Source organism: Corvus moneduloides, chromosome 8 (genome assembly GCF_009650955.1).
Source record: "Corvus moneduloides isolate bCorMon1 chromosome 8, bCorMon1.pri, whole genome shotgun sequence".
Classification (NCBI taxonomy): Eukaryota; Metazoa; Chordata; class Aves; order Passeriformes; family Corvidae; genus Corvus; species Corvus moneduloides.
In genome coordinates, this window is record NC_045483.1 from 33,640,406 (window position 1) to 33,654,140 (window position 13,735).

The window sequence follows — 13,735 nt, forward strand, 5'->3', positions numbered from 1 at the left end:
GCTGCTTCTTTTGGCCAAGAGGAATGGCTTTAGATAGAATTTTCATCCTTTATTTTATTTTATAGACAACCTAAATGTCCCCGATACCTCAGGCCAGGCTGGCTTTTGGCCTTCAGAGGGGTCTGACCAATAAGGAATAACAAGCACAAGGACATGACTGGAAAGTCAAACATTACTGATATTATATGTATATAAATATATTATGTGTATATATATTTATATGTATATATATTTATATACATACACCTCCGTTGCTTTTATTTATATAGCTCTGACTATTTCTCTTTCCCTCCTGATTTTTTTAACCAGCCAAACTACAGACCTCCCTCATTCCCACATGCAAAAATATTATAGAAGTGCTGCTAAAAGTAATCCTAAAGTTGCTCAAGCTTGCACATTTCTGGGCCCATGACCACACATCTTCTTGGGTCACAGCCTGGGGAGAGAAAACAGTTTTTCAGGAATTTTTCCAGGCAAGAGAGGAATGCCCTAAACATCTGATATTTCCCTGTCTCCCTTCAAACCCCAGCATACTTCTGGCAGATCTGTACATTTACATCCGACTGCTTAGCAGGGAGCTCTTCCTGAGCCATCTCCATCATATATTTTCTTCTGACATAAATATGAATTGAGGTTATGGCCCAGTATGATCTTCCCAGGAAAAAGTGGAGATTACATCAATGTGACCCATTAAAGCAATATTAAATACCCACTGATGGTTCATTATTACAAGTTACTTTCCTTCCTGATGTAGAATTTATTCAATATATTGGAGGGGCAAAAACATCTCCAGGAAGGCATTGACTGTGCTCTGCATTAATAAAAAGGGACAGTGCAAGGGATGGGCTTGACAAGTTGGAAGAGGAGTTTCCATTTACACAACCCCACTGGATGAATCAAAACCCTCCTCCTGTAAGGCATGGAGGCCAAAAGGAAAACTTTAATTAGGTTGTAGCCAGGTGTCAGGCTCTTCTCCCAGGAAAAAAAGGGACAGGATGAGAGGAAATGGCTTCAAGATGCACCAGGGGAGGTTTACAGTAGATATTAGGAACCACTTGTTCACTGAAAGGGTGGTCAGGCATTGGAACAGGCTGTCCAGGGAATTGTTGGAATCAACATCCTTTGAAGTGTTTAAAAAATGTATAGATGTGGAGCTTGGGGACACGGTTTAGTGGTGGCCTTGGCACTGCTGGGTTAATGGTTGGATTCCATGATCTTAGAAGTCTTTTCCAAACCAAAGGATTCTGTGATTATATGAAACAGTAAATTGAGCTGCCAGTTGGGTTTAGATGCAGAAAAGGGGATGAGGGGCTCCCCAAATCACCACCACTTGCTCCCTTCCCATCTCCTGTGCAGAAAGTAGTGACAGGAAGCAACTGCAAAGCTCTTTCACCCAGGGAACACAGGACTTCATAAAATCCCCTCTTCTTCTGTTTTACTCTTTGTCTCTGCAACCTGGATCGGAATTTACAAAAATTTTGCAGTGAGTCAAGTCTAGAAGTTTGGTTGTTTTCTTTGCACCTATACGATTCAATTTAAAAAAATACTTTTGAAGGAAGAGTTTGTGCTACGGAAGTAAAAACCTCTCAAACCCAAGGCTGAGAAAATCATAAAATTATAGTAACACAGAACCATTTAGGTTGGAAAAGGCCTCCAAGATCATCAACTTTTGATCAATCACCACCTTACAACCAGACCAGAGCATCAAGTGCCACATCCAGTGGATGGCACAAGTGCCACAATTCCAGGGATGCTGATTCCACCACCTCCCTGGGCAGCCTTTTCCAATGCCTGATAACCCTTTCTGTGAAGAAATTCTTCCTGATATCCAACCTGAACCTGTCCTGGTGCAGCTTGAGGCTGTTTCCTCTCATCCTGTCCAGAGAACGCAAGCACTTTCTAGCTTTTCCCCCTTGCAGACACCCAAAGCTGCCCCAAAGGGCCAGGAGCATCCTGGGGATACCTCTGTCCTGACTCCTTGAGAGGAGCTCAGACAGTTTGTGAGCTGAAGCTGCAAGGAAAGATGTGGCACACCTTTCATTCTGGTCATTCATAGTATTGACAAAACATAAAATATTAACACCAGAGACTACAGAGTTCTCTTGAAAGAGATGGATTCAGGTCCTTTCCCACATGGAACAGGTCAGGGATAAGGTTCTCAGCATCAGGCAGAGGTTTTTGTCCCAGGGAGTGAGGATTGCCTTTCTCTCTCCTCTCACCCTGGGCTCCTGCTTGCAGTACCTGCCCTCAGCTCTACAGGCTCCCAGAACATCTTGGGTTGGAAGGGCCTTGGGATGTCTTCTCCTCTCACTGGCCCAAAGCAGGTGGTCCTTACCTCCCTTAAAAAGCCACTCCCTGCTGTCACACTCCTTATCCCCACCCATCACCCACCGTGAAACTGGGGACACCTGCCCAGGGGAAAGAGTGTAGGGAGTAAACACCAAATTGAAGCCTACCTTTTTTTCCCCAAAAAGTTTCCAGTTGCATCCGCTTCTTTATTTGCTCCAATTTTCTGTCTTCTTCATGCACCTAATTAATGAGTCAATTCATTAATATTTTTGCAGCAGAATTCTATTCTCATCTATAAAGCAGCCGTGCCAAATTTTTGCCTTAATTTTAAACAATACCTTTTATTTAAAACTTTCTGCAGAGAAAACAGTGAAGACTTCTCTGTCTCTTCACAAGACAATTATTCAGAATGTTATCAGCAAATCTTCAAGGAGGATTTCTCCCAACATAGTTCACCCACCTGTAGATGCACTCAGGACTACAATCAATACAAGTTAATTAAGCTGTAGCCCACTCCAATTAAAATTACAGGATCTGAAGGACAGACATTTGTTTTTGTCAGTAAATTAATTTAAGCATTCATTAACTTTATTTTTTAAATTATATATCACTTTAATGATAAGTAATTCCTCTCATTACAGAGGAAACATATGGAAAGGAAAGATAAGATGGGAGAGACTTGGACCCAGGGAGGAATATATTCCCCAGCGCTTCCTTCTCCTTCGGCACATCAGCAACCCCATTTATGTCAGCAAACTGGGCTCTTTTGAAAATCTGGCTAGCAAATGCAGTGCTGAAATAAGAACAGAGATTCTTTGAGTATCTCACCTCCTTCTCTGCTGGGAACATGAAAGCTTGGCTGTGAAATCTCAGGGTTTTAGAATAGCTGAAACTTTGTACAGGCTACCAAAATAAACACTTTTCAACAGAAATCAAAATATTACCATGTCAACAGGTTTTTTAATTTATGTAGAAAAGGGCAGGTTGTTTTACAGCTTAACCCTTCCTGCACATTATCCCAGGCAGAAAAGGGTGATTTATAAGGTGATGTTTGCGCAGTGTCCTGCACTCTGAGTTAAACCTTCCCTGGCTTATTATGGCAGCTAATTAAATATGGAGCAGGCCAGCAATATTTGGTGCCTTCTTTGCCCAGCAGGTGCTGCACGGCAAATGAACTGGGTTGCTCCAAAGAAGGGTTTAAACCCTCAACACCTGAGGGACTGTCCCAGAGCTCACCTATCAGTTCCCATCACACTCTCACCGTGAGTTTTCCCTGCTTCGCCACAGTGCAAAACTAAGCAAACAGCCCGAAGTCTTTTCCTGCTGTATGAAGCAGAATTCAGGAGTCTCTGACATTCCAAAGTGCTCTGAGATCACAAGCTCTTCACCCCACCAAGCACATCCACAGCGCTTCCCAGAGCCGGGGTGCTGCATAAATAGCAGCACTGCATTCCGAGCCTCCTCCACACAGACCCTGCCTGGGACCTGTCAAATGACAGAAATCAAAATAGATTAACTGAATAAATGATACACCCCAGACTGCCTTTACTCCTCAAGCATTGTGCTGGACTGGTAAGGACTGATCAGCTTCACAGCTGATGGCGGCAAACAAATAGCAAAACAAAATTATTCAGGGGTGTAGCAGGTTCAGTTTGAAAACTGGGCAGAAACACCATTTTAGTGTAGTGGTTTGGTCCAAAATACTCATTACTATTTACCTTCTGTGAGATAAGAATTAGGAGAAAGCAAAGCAGGCACAAAACTTGAAAGAATATAAAGAAGTTTATTAACAGACCTAAAAGAAGGGAAAAAAGCAAAATCATACCACACCTTCAGAACTCTTCTAATCCCCCCACCTTTCCTCCTTCTCTCACTGACAATGTAAAAAGACAACCCTTGAGATGTTCAGTCTGTTTATCACTTCCATAATAAATCCTTGTTCAGTTCACTTAGGTGTAGGTATCTTGGGGGGTTCGGTCTGGACCGGGCGTAGACAGACGGTGATGAGAGATCTCTATAGGCAGATCTTGGGACATGCGGTTTATTGCAAAGGGCGTGGGTATAGGGGCACTGCTTAGAGCTGCAGCTGGCAGCTCTGAGCAGGCCCAAGAGAGCAAGAGAGTAAGCGAGTAAGTAAGGAGAGAGAGAGAGAGAGAGAGTGTAAGAGTGTGCGAAGAGTAAGAGAGGAATGGACTGGTGAAGTCCTGGTTACAATACAATAAATCATCTTCTGTACTGAATATTCTAATTGTCACTAACCAATCTAATACAAGATACAAATCCTATAGCATTTACATACAGCCTATAAGAGTTCTTATATTACCATAGAGTGTTACATCTTAACTTCTAAAAACTACTCTTTGGACCCCTTCTGCTGAGCTAGTAGGGTCTGCTCTGACCCTTGGACCTGCCTGCAAGCAGAGGGTATTGTTCAATCAAGAGGGGATTACCTTCAGTCGGCCATACCATTGTTTTCCAGTTGTTCAGTAACTAAGACTTGGTATTTCAAAAGTGGCTTTCATTTCGATGTTGCCTGTAGTTTTCATATTCCCAAAATCTTTTGTCAGGCAATCATATTTATAAGGCTTTCCTGTTTCATCTTCCCCAACACTTAGGGAGAGGAGTCTCTCTTGCTCATGCTATGGAGATATCTCCACAAGAAATTCTCTCATGGGTTCAGTATCGCAAGACAGCCACCCAGGTTGGTTTTCTGCTCGCATGTGAGAGTCCCTTCCCCTGACTTACAGCTTTTCCCACAACTGCTTCCGAGGGTCCAATCTTGAGCTACTGGGGTACCATTTTAAGGTTGAGCCGTTCAGAAATAAAAGTTCTCTTCACCCGTCTCTGGGAGCACTTCATCTCTAAGAATAGAGGCCCTTCCCTTTTCCTGAGAGACAAGGGTCCTCATCATCTTCATCTCTAGGACTATCTCTGGGAGTGCCTCTAGGAACAGGGTCTTCTCCTTCTGATTGGAGCAAGAGTCCTCATTGCTTCCTTCTCTCCCTGTTCAAATTTCTCTTCAAATCACAGCTGCTTCAGCATTTGCTTATTCCAGCACAGGTGCTTTTGCTTACAAGTACAGTTTGAACGCTCGGGTACTCTGATATACCATAGTCCATCACCACCATAGCTTTACAACAGAATTTCAGCTTTAAGCATCTCCTCTTTCTCCTCCCTCAGGACTTCAGCTCTTCTTTCTTTACTTAATGTCTGCAGCACTTACAGCACTAAAAGGGTTAATCTCACCTGGGCCTTGCAGCTGGAATTTCGCTTATCGGTGTTGGTCACATGATCTTTGCCAGACAGCAGGGCAGCTTCAGCTGAATCTTGGCCACATTTTGGGGGGGTGTGGCTGGGCCGCGCCATCTGCACAGAGCAGGAGTGGGGGGGGCCATGGGTGGAACAGGGCCCATCGGCTCCAGGATGGTTGGTGTCCCGGCCCGAGCTGGTTTCAGCCTGGACCCAGCAGGGCCCACTGGGCCCTCTACGGGCCCAGCCCAGTTACCTGTCCCCCGGCGGGAAGCAAGAGAGCACTTCCCGGGGTTTGTCCATTCTTAAATGTGGACCACAGAGGCGGTCAAAATTCTAAGTGGCTTAAAAAATTGTCAATATTCAAACTAGCCAGTTGATAGGTTCTGTTAGGTCATAGAGGAAGCTGTAAGCACCCCTTTGCAGGAAAATCCGGAGCTATGCTTGCTAACTCATGACAAGGGGATAGACTGACAAGAAAAAGGAGTGAGGAAAGCACCAGCTCTCAACCTCTTGGGAGCTTTAGACCTGCAGTGCAATTACAGACTCTTCTGACCGTATTTCTTCCTTTGAAACAACTGCTTATTCCTCTTCCCAGACTGTTTTGCAGTTATCGTCGCAAGCCATTCCTGCTAGATTCTTAGGACACCACATCTGCTACAAACTCCTGGGAGACAAGGAGACAGAGCCTCTCTCTGAGGCCCACTGCACAAGCACCGTTCGTAGACACCTCTTTCCTGCCTTTAATCCAAGAGCCAAAATAGGAAAGAGTCAGTGGCCCAGCCAGGACTTCCAGAGCTAACCCAGGACCCCTAACTGCCAGACAAGTAACAACAACTAGTACCCACATTAAGCAGAGCTGAGCATCCCGGCCTTCTCTGAGCCATAATTCCCTTTTTCCAGTTCCTCTGCCTCTTGACATCGCCTGTCTCTCACTTTGTCACCCCCTCCACCCCACAAGGCCAAAATTAACTGTATTCCCTTCTCAAGATCCACACCCTTCCCTCCCCCATGGAAAGCCATCCCTAGCAGGGTGGCTCTGCTGAAGGCAAAGGGGTTCCTCCTGCAAAGAGAAGCCCTGCTGCCTCAGTTTCTCTGTGTCAGTATAAAAGCAAACAGGGGATAACCCAGTGTTTTGGGCAGGCTGAGAGTTGGAGCTGCAGCTTGGAGGAACACACAGGACTTATACAATGCAGAAGGCTCCATCAAAAGGGAAATGGGGCAGTGAAAGAGAGACTATGCAAAACATTACTTCACTGGTAATCTGTTTACTTAACTACTGCGACGATAGAAAAAAAAAAAAAAGCTTTCTCCCCATTTATCCATTAGCTCCTCTTCCATCCAGCTCTGCTGCTGAATTCCCATATTTATGACATCAGTGCATGTTGCTATAGAGATAATTAATTAATGCAACATAATCAAGTCAGCAATTTTACTACTTTACAGGTTAACACAGGACTGGAAATAGAGTGGGGAGAACACCAAAGCTTAGTTCTGAAAAGCAGGGTTTTTAATGGTCCTTTAAGCACTGAGAGTTGGGTCTGAAAGTCATTTCCACAGTACATGAAATGTGCCACATTTGGCATAATCACTGTCATTAGAAGCCCAAAGAAAAATTAGAAAAACAGCAATAAAGAGGAATGAAAGTTCTGACAAAATAAAGGTGGAGAGAAGAGTTCTCTGAGCACCCAGCAAAACTCTTCATCTCCACCTGGCAAAAATGCCCTGGCTCAACAGGCATCTGGCCAAAGAGCCTGCAAGCTGTGACGTCCCACTGCCTAACCCAAAGTATACCAGGCTTTTTTCCAAGAGCCACCCCAAAAATCACCTTTCCTGGGGTGCCTGTCTTCTCTGGAAGAGTAGCTCCTTGTGGGACCTCTGAGCAAGCTGGTGATGAGAAAGGGGTTGAAACGACCTCTCTGCATCCCAGAAGACTCGATGTCATGCTCAACCAGGAGCTGGTGGCTTTCCCAGCTGCTTATCAGAGACAGGTTTTCCTGCCTGTCACAAGGGGGCCACACAAGGAGGCAGGAGGTGAGACCAGGCACTTTCACCTCTCTCATCCGTAGCTGCCTCCTGACAGTCAAGTTGACATTTACAGCTGACAAGGACATCAGTGCCTTGTCAACATGTCCAGACAAGACAATCTTTGATGGGAGCTATAACTTCATCCAGGAGCTTGCCTTCCTACCAAGAACTAGGCCAAAAAAAGGGATGCTGTGGATAATCAAAGTAGGTAACTCCACCCCTTTGTTAATTTAGAAGATTAAAATCAGTCCCCTTTTTCAAGGGAAGCCTTATTTTTTGTCCTTTATTAATTAGAATCGTTTAATATAGTTTTCAGTTCAGGGTCTCTGCCTTCTGAGGTTAGAAAGACGAAAGCAGCACAGATGAAAATAGGTCACTTAACCCTCAGGACACTCCCCTTCCTCAGCAAAAGTTGCTCCACAGACAGTAGAGCAAAGGAGAAAAAGCTTTAAGAGAGACACATGCAGAATAATTGAGCCAAAGTCTGTGTTTGGGGGACAAGAGTGACATCATCAAGCCATGTTTGTTTTCCATAACCATGAAGTTTTTTCAGGTTGTGGTATTTCCATGGCAAATTTCACTGCCAAGCCCTAACTGAAGATAGCTACACTTCTCAGAGAACTGCCCAGTGAAGAAACAACCAAGCAAATTATTATTTTAAAAATTTAAAATATAATTTAGTAGGAAAATCAGCAGGCCAGAATAATGCTGCCCAATTTATCAGCCGTCTCCACAATACATAAAAGTAGAGGGACTTTTCACAAGGGCATGGAGTGATAGAACAAGGAGGAAATGGCCTTAAACTGAAGGAGGAAAGGTTTACATGGGATATTGGGAAAAAATTCTTCCTTCTGAGTGTGGTGAGGCCTTGGCACAGGGTGCCCAGAGAAGCTGTCGTTGCCCTATCTCTGGAAGTGTTCAAGGCCAGGTTGGATGGGGCTTGGAACAAGCTGGTCTAGTGGAAGGTGTCCCTGCCCATGGCAGGGGGTGGGACTGGATGAACTTTAATGTCCTTTCTGACCCAAATCACTCCATTTGTCCACATACTATTTCAATTAAAGCATGAGAAAATGCACAGTTCTTATGTTGCATTCATGTACAACACAGTTGAAGAAAATTAGGACAAAAAAATCACCCAAGTATTAAACACATTATGATCTGTTTGGAGACTTCAGCATCAGCTCCCAATTCTCTCCAGGCTCAGCTACTTTCAATAGGGTAAATTGCACAGAATCACTAAAATCCAGAGCTTATTGCACACCATCTGCAGGCAGAGAGAGTCCTCTATTCCCAAGCCAGAGCTGTTTTCCTGGCAGCCTGCTGCTGTGACCTGTTGCAAGATTTCTCCATGTCTGCCTGCAGCAGAGTCCTGGAGGAGAATAATCCACCTTAAGGAGTCAGTTCAGCTGCAGAGGGAGAGTGGCAGAAACCTGTAGGACAATTTTCCTGTGACAGTTTGGAAGCCAAAATCCAAGCCACCAGAATATTTGCTGGATCCACACAAAACCCAGAGGAAAAACCCACTCTTGCAGCCACCAGCTGCTGCAAAGGTTCATAACTGGAATAAAGAGAGAACACATCCTCCCTAAAGCCAGACGACAGCCCAACCCAGATAGAGGCAAGAAATCATCTCTGGTGAGAGCAACAATGAGCAATTTAGCTTGATTATATCCTTGCAGATCTCCCTATTTATAATGTTTTGCATTATTTTGAATGCAAACTGGTGGGGTTTTTTTCCCTGTGCATCAGCTCTCATGACCAAAAGTTGTCATTAGCTCCTGATTAAAGGAGATTTTAGATAAGGAGTGGGAACAAACCCAAAAAAGTGCTGCTGCATCCCTGTCCTGTTGTATCAGACTGACTGCTACAAATGTCAGTTTTATTTACTGTTTGGAGTCCACTAAGCTTTTTTTTTCTTGGAGTAGAGGTAAAATTGGGAATACTGGATCAGATGGGAGAAAAGAACAACAGAGGAGAGGTAAATAAATAAACAACCATGGGACCCATGTGCCCAGGAGGGTCCAGGTAGGTCATACTTGCAACATACATTCAAGTTTGCCCACAGATTTGCAGCATTAATTAAATAAGCTTCGCTAGTGAGAGCCTGACCTTTTCTATCTTCCCCGCAGCAGAAATCAAGCTCCAACAGGGACCAAAAAGAGGGTTAGAAATAGCAAAGGTAATAAAGTCAGGCATCAGAAGCACAGGAGGCTGAAAGGAAAAGACAGGCAGGTGAAAGGACAACCCAGGAAAACCTGAAGTATTGCAAGTCATCCTCTATCGCCAAAATACCACGAGACAACCTATCGCACTAAAATATTGGCAGTGGAGGACGAGGCCAGGTGAGTCCTGGAGCTCCATTTCCATGCTGAGAAGAGGAGCTGGCTCTGCTTCAGACATGGACCTGCTCCTTTTGGCACACATTTGCAGTGCAATTTTCAGCAGAAGAGAATTCCCCTCTAGCAAGGTGCAGTCAGACACCAGACAAGATTAGTTTGAATTTTCCAGACTCAATGGCATCCAGACCACAGGAAACATCACTGATTATTCCAAGTGGCGGGTTCCTAGCCCCAGTGACAGCCAAGCCTCAGCCTTGAGGGGGTGTCTGTACTCACAGCCACAGATTCCTCTAGCGCATGGAGAACCCAACGCTGAGCTGGGTGACCCCATCAGCACAGGGCACTGCCTGGGTTACATTTTGGTTATTTATTGGTTTTATATTCATCTTAAATGCTGTGTCCAGTTGTGGGACCCTCACAAGAAAGATATTGAGGGGCCAGAGCATGTCCAGAGAAGGGAACAGAGCTGGGGAAGGGTCTGGAGCACAGAGTGGCTAAGGGAGCTGGGAAAGGGGCTCAGCCTGGAGAAAAGGAAGCTCAGGGAGGACCTTCTGGCTCTGCACAACTCCCTGACAGGAGGGGGCAGCCAGGGGGGTCAGGTTCTTCTCCCAGGGAACAGGGACAGGATGAGAGGAAACAGCCTCAAGGTACACCAGAGAAGGTTCAGGCTGGACATCAGGAAGAATTTTCTCATGGAAAGGGGTGTCAAGCTTTGGAATTGACTGCCCAGGGAGGTGGTGGAGTCCCCATCCCTGAAAGTGTCCAGGAATAACTGGATGTGGCACTCAGTTATCTGGTCGACAAGGTGGGGATGGGGCAGAGGTTGGACTCACTGATCTTGGAGGGCTTTTCCAACCTAAATGATTCTGGGATTATACCCCTGATTAATTAGCCAGGCTGAGCTCCACTGGGAAACAACACAGCAGGACCTGAGCATGGGATTCACTGCTGTCTCGGTTTTGAAAGACAGGTGTTCTGCTAAGGAAGGCAGAAGCCCCCCCTTGAAGTGGCAGATATAACCCCTTTTCCCTCTAAGTTATTATATTTTGAAATCAAGGGCCTTTAGGCGAAGATGTGGAAAATAGGAATAACAGTTCTTTACTATATATATATATATATATATATATATATATAACCAGTCAAACAAAACAACAACAACTATGGCAGTAACAGCAATCACAAACCCAGCCCCAGCCTTCTCGGCTGTCAGGCCCTTTCCCCTTGGGTGCAGTTCCGCTCACAGCCGGCAGGGGCGCTGGCGGCTCCCGGTGAGCAGGGCAGGTGCGATGGTTCCCCCGCGGCTGCAGGGGGCGCTCCGGAGCGAGCTCGGGACACACGCGGCACCGGTGCCCCGGGATCCCGGGAAGGGATGGGACAAAGGCTTCACAAACCCCTGGGCAGCCGATCCCGGACTCTCAGGAACGGCAGGCTGGAGCGGCAGGCTGGAGCGGCAGGGACGAACGCAAATCCCGGGTGGCAGGCGAGATGTATCCAGATGGGAGAACCCCACGGAGGCCCAGGCAGGCAGGGCGAGCAGGGCTACAGCGTAGCGGAAGCTCGAAGCAGCAGCGGGGCAGGGCAGCCACAGCCCGGTCTCCAGCAGGGCAGGGAAAGCGGCTTTTGGGGTCCCGGCGTTGTTTCCAGCAGGAAGAAAGAACGGCCAAAAAGAAAGAAGCAGCAGCTCCTTTCTCTGCAGCTTCTCTCTCCGGACGCTCAGAGCGAACTGACCCCACACCCAGGTGTAGACAAAGGAGTAGCCAGGCCCGCCCCACCCCCCTTTTTGTCTTTCTTAAGTACAGCTATTTGTCCCCTAGCAACATGCATATGGGAGAAAATTCCTTTAACAGAAAAAAAAACTAAGACTAAACTGAAACCCCAACAACTGCACAGATGCATCAGCTTCGTGAGTTCAGTCTCCAGAAGGTACTGGTTTTATAGACACATCTTTTAGTCAAGACAATGGGAAAGGGCATAGAAAGGAGGGGACCCTCACCCCTGCATCTTTCTGACAGTACTTACAGCACTCTGCCTTCATTAGGCAGGCTCAGGGCTTGCTGGTGAGCAAATCCACTGCTCAGAAAGCTCAAAACTCCTCTCTCAAGCCCTCAGCCAAATTCACACTAATGCAGTGCTCCCGATTGCACAGGTACTCAGCCCTCCTCCAAGCCCTGAGAGCAGGAAAAGCTAACTCCAATAAATGCAAAGCGATTCCATTCAATTCCACCTTTTAAATGCAACACTAAATTAACTCTACTGGGGCTTCTTTCACTCTCACTGTTTGAGTTTCCATGCCAGTGAGGTTAGGAAAACACCTTCTCCCTTTGCACAGAGGGGCCCTCCCTGCTCTGTGCTGGCATCGCACGAACCACAGACCGGGCCCTTGGGCACACAGAGCCTGTCCCCAGACTATGAGAGCTTCTTCTTCAGAAACATGGGAGCAGATGATGGATTTTTACTGCTCTGTCTGACCCTCGCTTGGACTCCAACCCAGTAACTTCATCAGGCTCTGGTGCTCGAGTGGAACAGCAGAAACCAAGCTGTCAACCCACTAGATCCAACATTTAGAGTCAGCAATGCTGAACTCTCCAGAAGAAAAGAGAAAGAAAGAAAAGCAGAGATGGGGAGTGGAGGGAACAACCCGAACCAGATGTTTTAAGCAGCTGGCATTGCTGTTTCTCCCAAGATGCTGATGAACGCAAACTCTGTGGCTTGACAGACCCCCATCAGCCACCCTCTTCCTGCGAACAGAGAATTCAAATCAGCCCTGCCGGATTTAATCATCTTCTCCCCTTAAATAATAAACTGGGGGCAGGACAGGAAAAGGATTTATTCATGCCACTAACTGTCAGAAAAATGTTTACTGTGTTAAAATAACCCACAGTAAGGAAAAAAATAAAGGAAGAACAAAGAGAAAACACCCAGAGGAGAGGGAAGTGTGAGAACATCAGCTCTGCACGAGGGACTTGGACATGCCCAAGTTGACATTGAGAGAGGACAGACATGAGCTCTTCCAGCAGATATTAACAGGGAAAGCAGAGCAGGAAGGAAGGGGGAAGCACACTGGTTGGCTCAGAGTTTGAGCTGAGCTCTGCTTTTTGGGCAGAGCTGAGAACACACATTTTTTTAAGCAGAGTTTGTGGTGTAGCACCAAACTCCAACACAAACTCAACAGGTTGCAGAGTACCTCCCCCCAGCCCTGGCCTGATACCCTGCATGACAGCAGATCACCTTCTCAAAAAATCTTAAGAGAGAGGAAAAAAAGATATCAGAAGCAGTGCTGCAATGTGCTCCTCCTGCCAGAGAAAGGTCAGGGGATGCCAGAGGCCTGAGAAGTAAAAGCAAAAATCCAACGTACCAGGAAAAACACAGACTTTGAAGCATTACTGAAACAGTCTCCAGCTCTGTCACACTAGGCATGAAGCCCTTACAACAGGGCACGAAAAGGGCCCAGAACACAAAAGGCTTGAGCAATCTGGCAAGAGTCCATCAAGGACTATTACACATGAAGTTACAGATTAACTTTCAGCTCAGGAATCCCCCAGACTGGAAGGGAGCAAGACAAGGGTGTGGGTTCTTTCTCAGGATCCTGCCCCTTGCTGAAGCCCCCCCAGGGAACTCAGCACAGCCAGTGGACACTGCAGATAAAGGGGCTGAGAGTCACACTTCACCAGTGCAGGGGCTGTGAGGCTGCTGGCACAGTCCCAAGAAGAGCAGCCCATTAAGGGGGACCTGTGGAGAGCTGTACCCACCCTGATCTTGCCCAGAGAAGCTTCCTTATCCCTGGAAGCATTCAAGGACAAGTTGGATCGGGTTTGGAGCAACCTGGTCTA

At 46.3% G+C, this 13,735-nt stretch overlaps 1 long non-coding RNA gene across 1 annotated transcript in view; it reads right to left on the reverse strand.

The window, feature by feature from the left end:
• Positions 1–787: 787 nt before the first annotated feature.
• Positions 788–13,735, reverse strand: part of LOC116447613 — a 28,890-nt gene continuing 15,942 nt past the window's right edge. Inside the window, exons 5-6 of the long non-coding RNA XR_004241607.1 lie at positions 2,628–3,774; positions 788–2,529 (exon numbers count right to left, since the gene is read on the reverse strand). This is a non-coding gene — a long non-coding RNA (uncharacterized LOC116447613). The remainder of the gene's footprint in view (positions 2,530–2,627; positions 3,775–13,735) is intronic.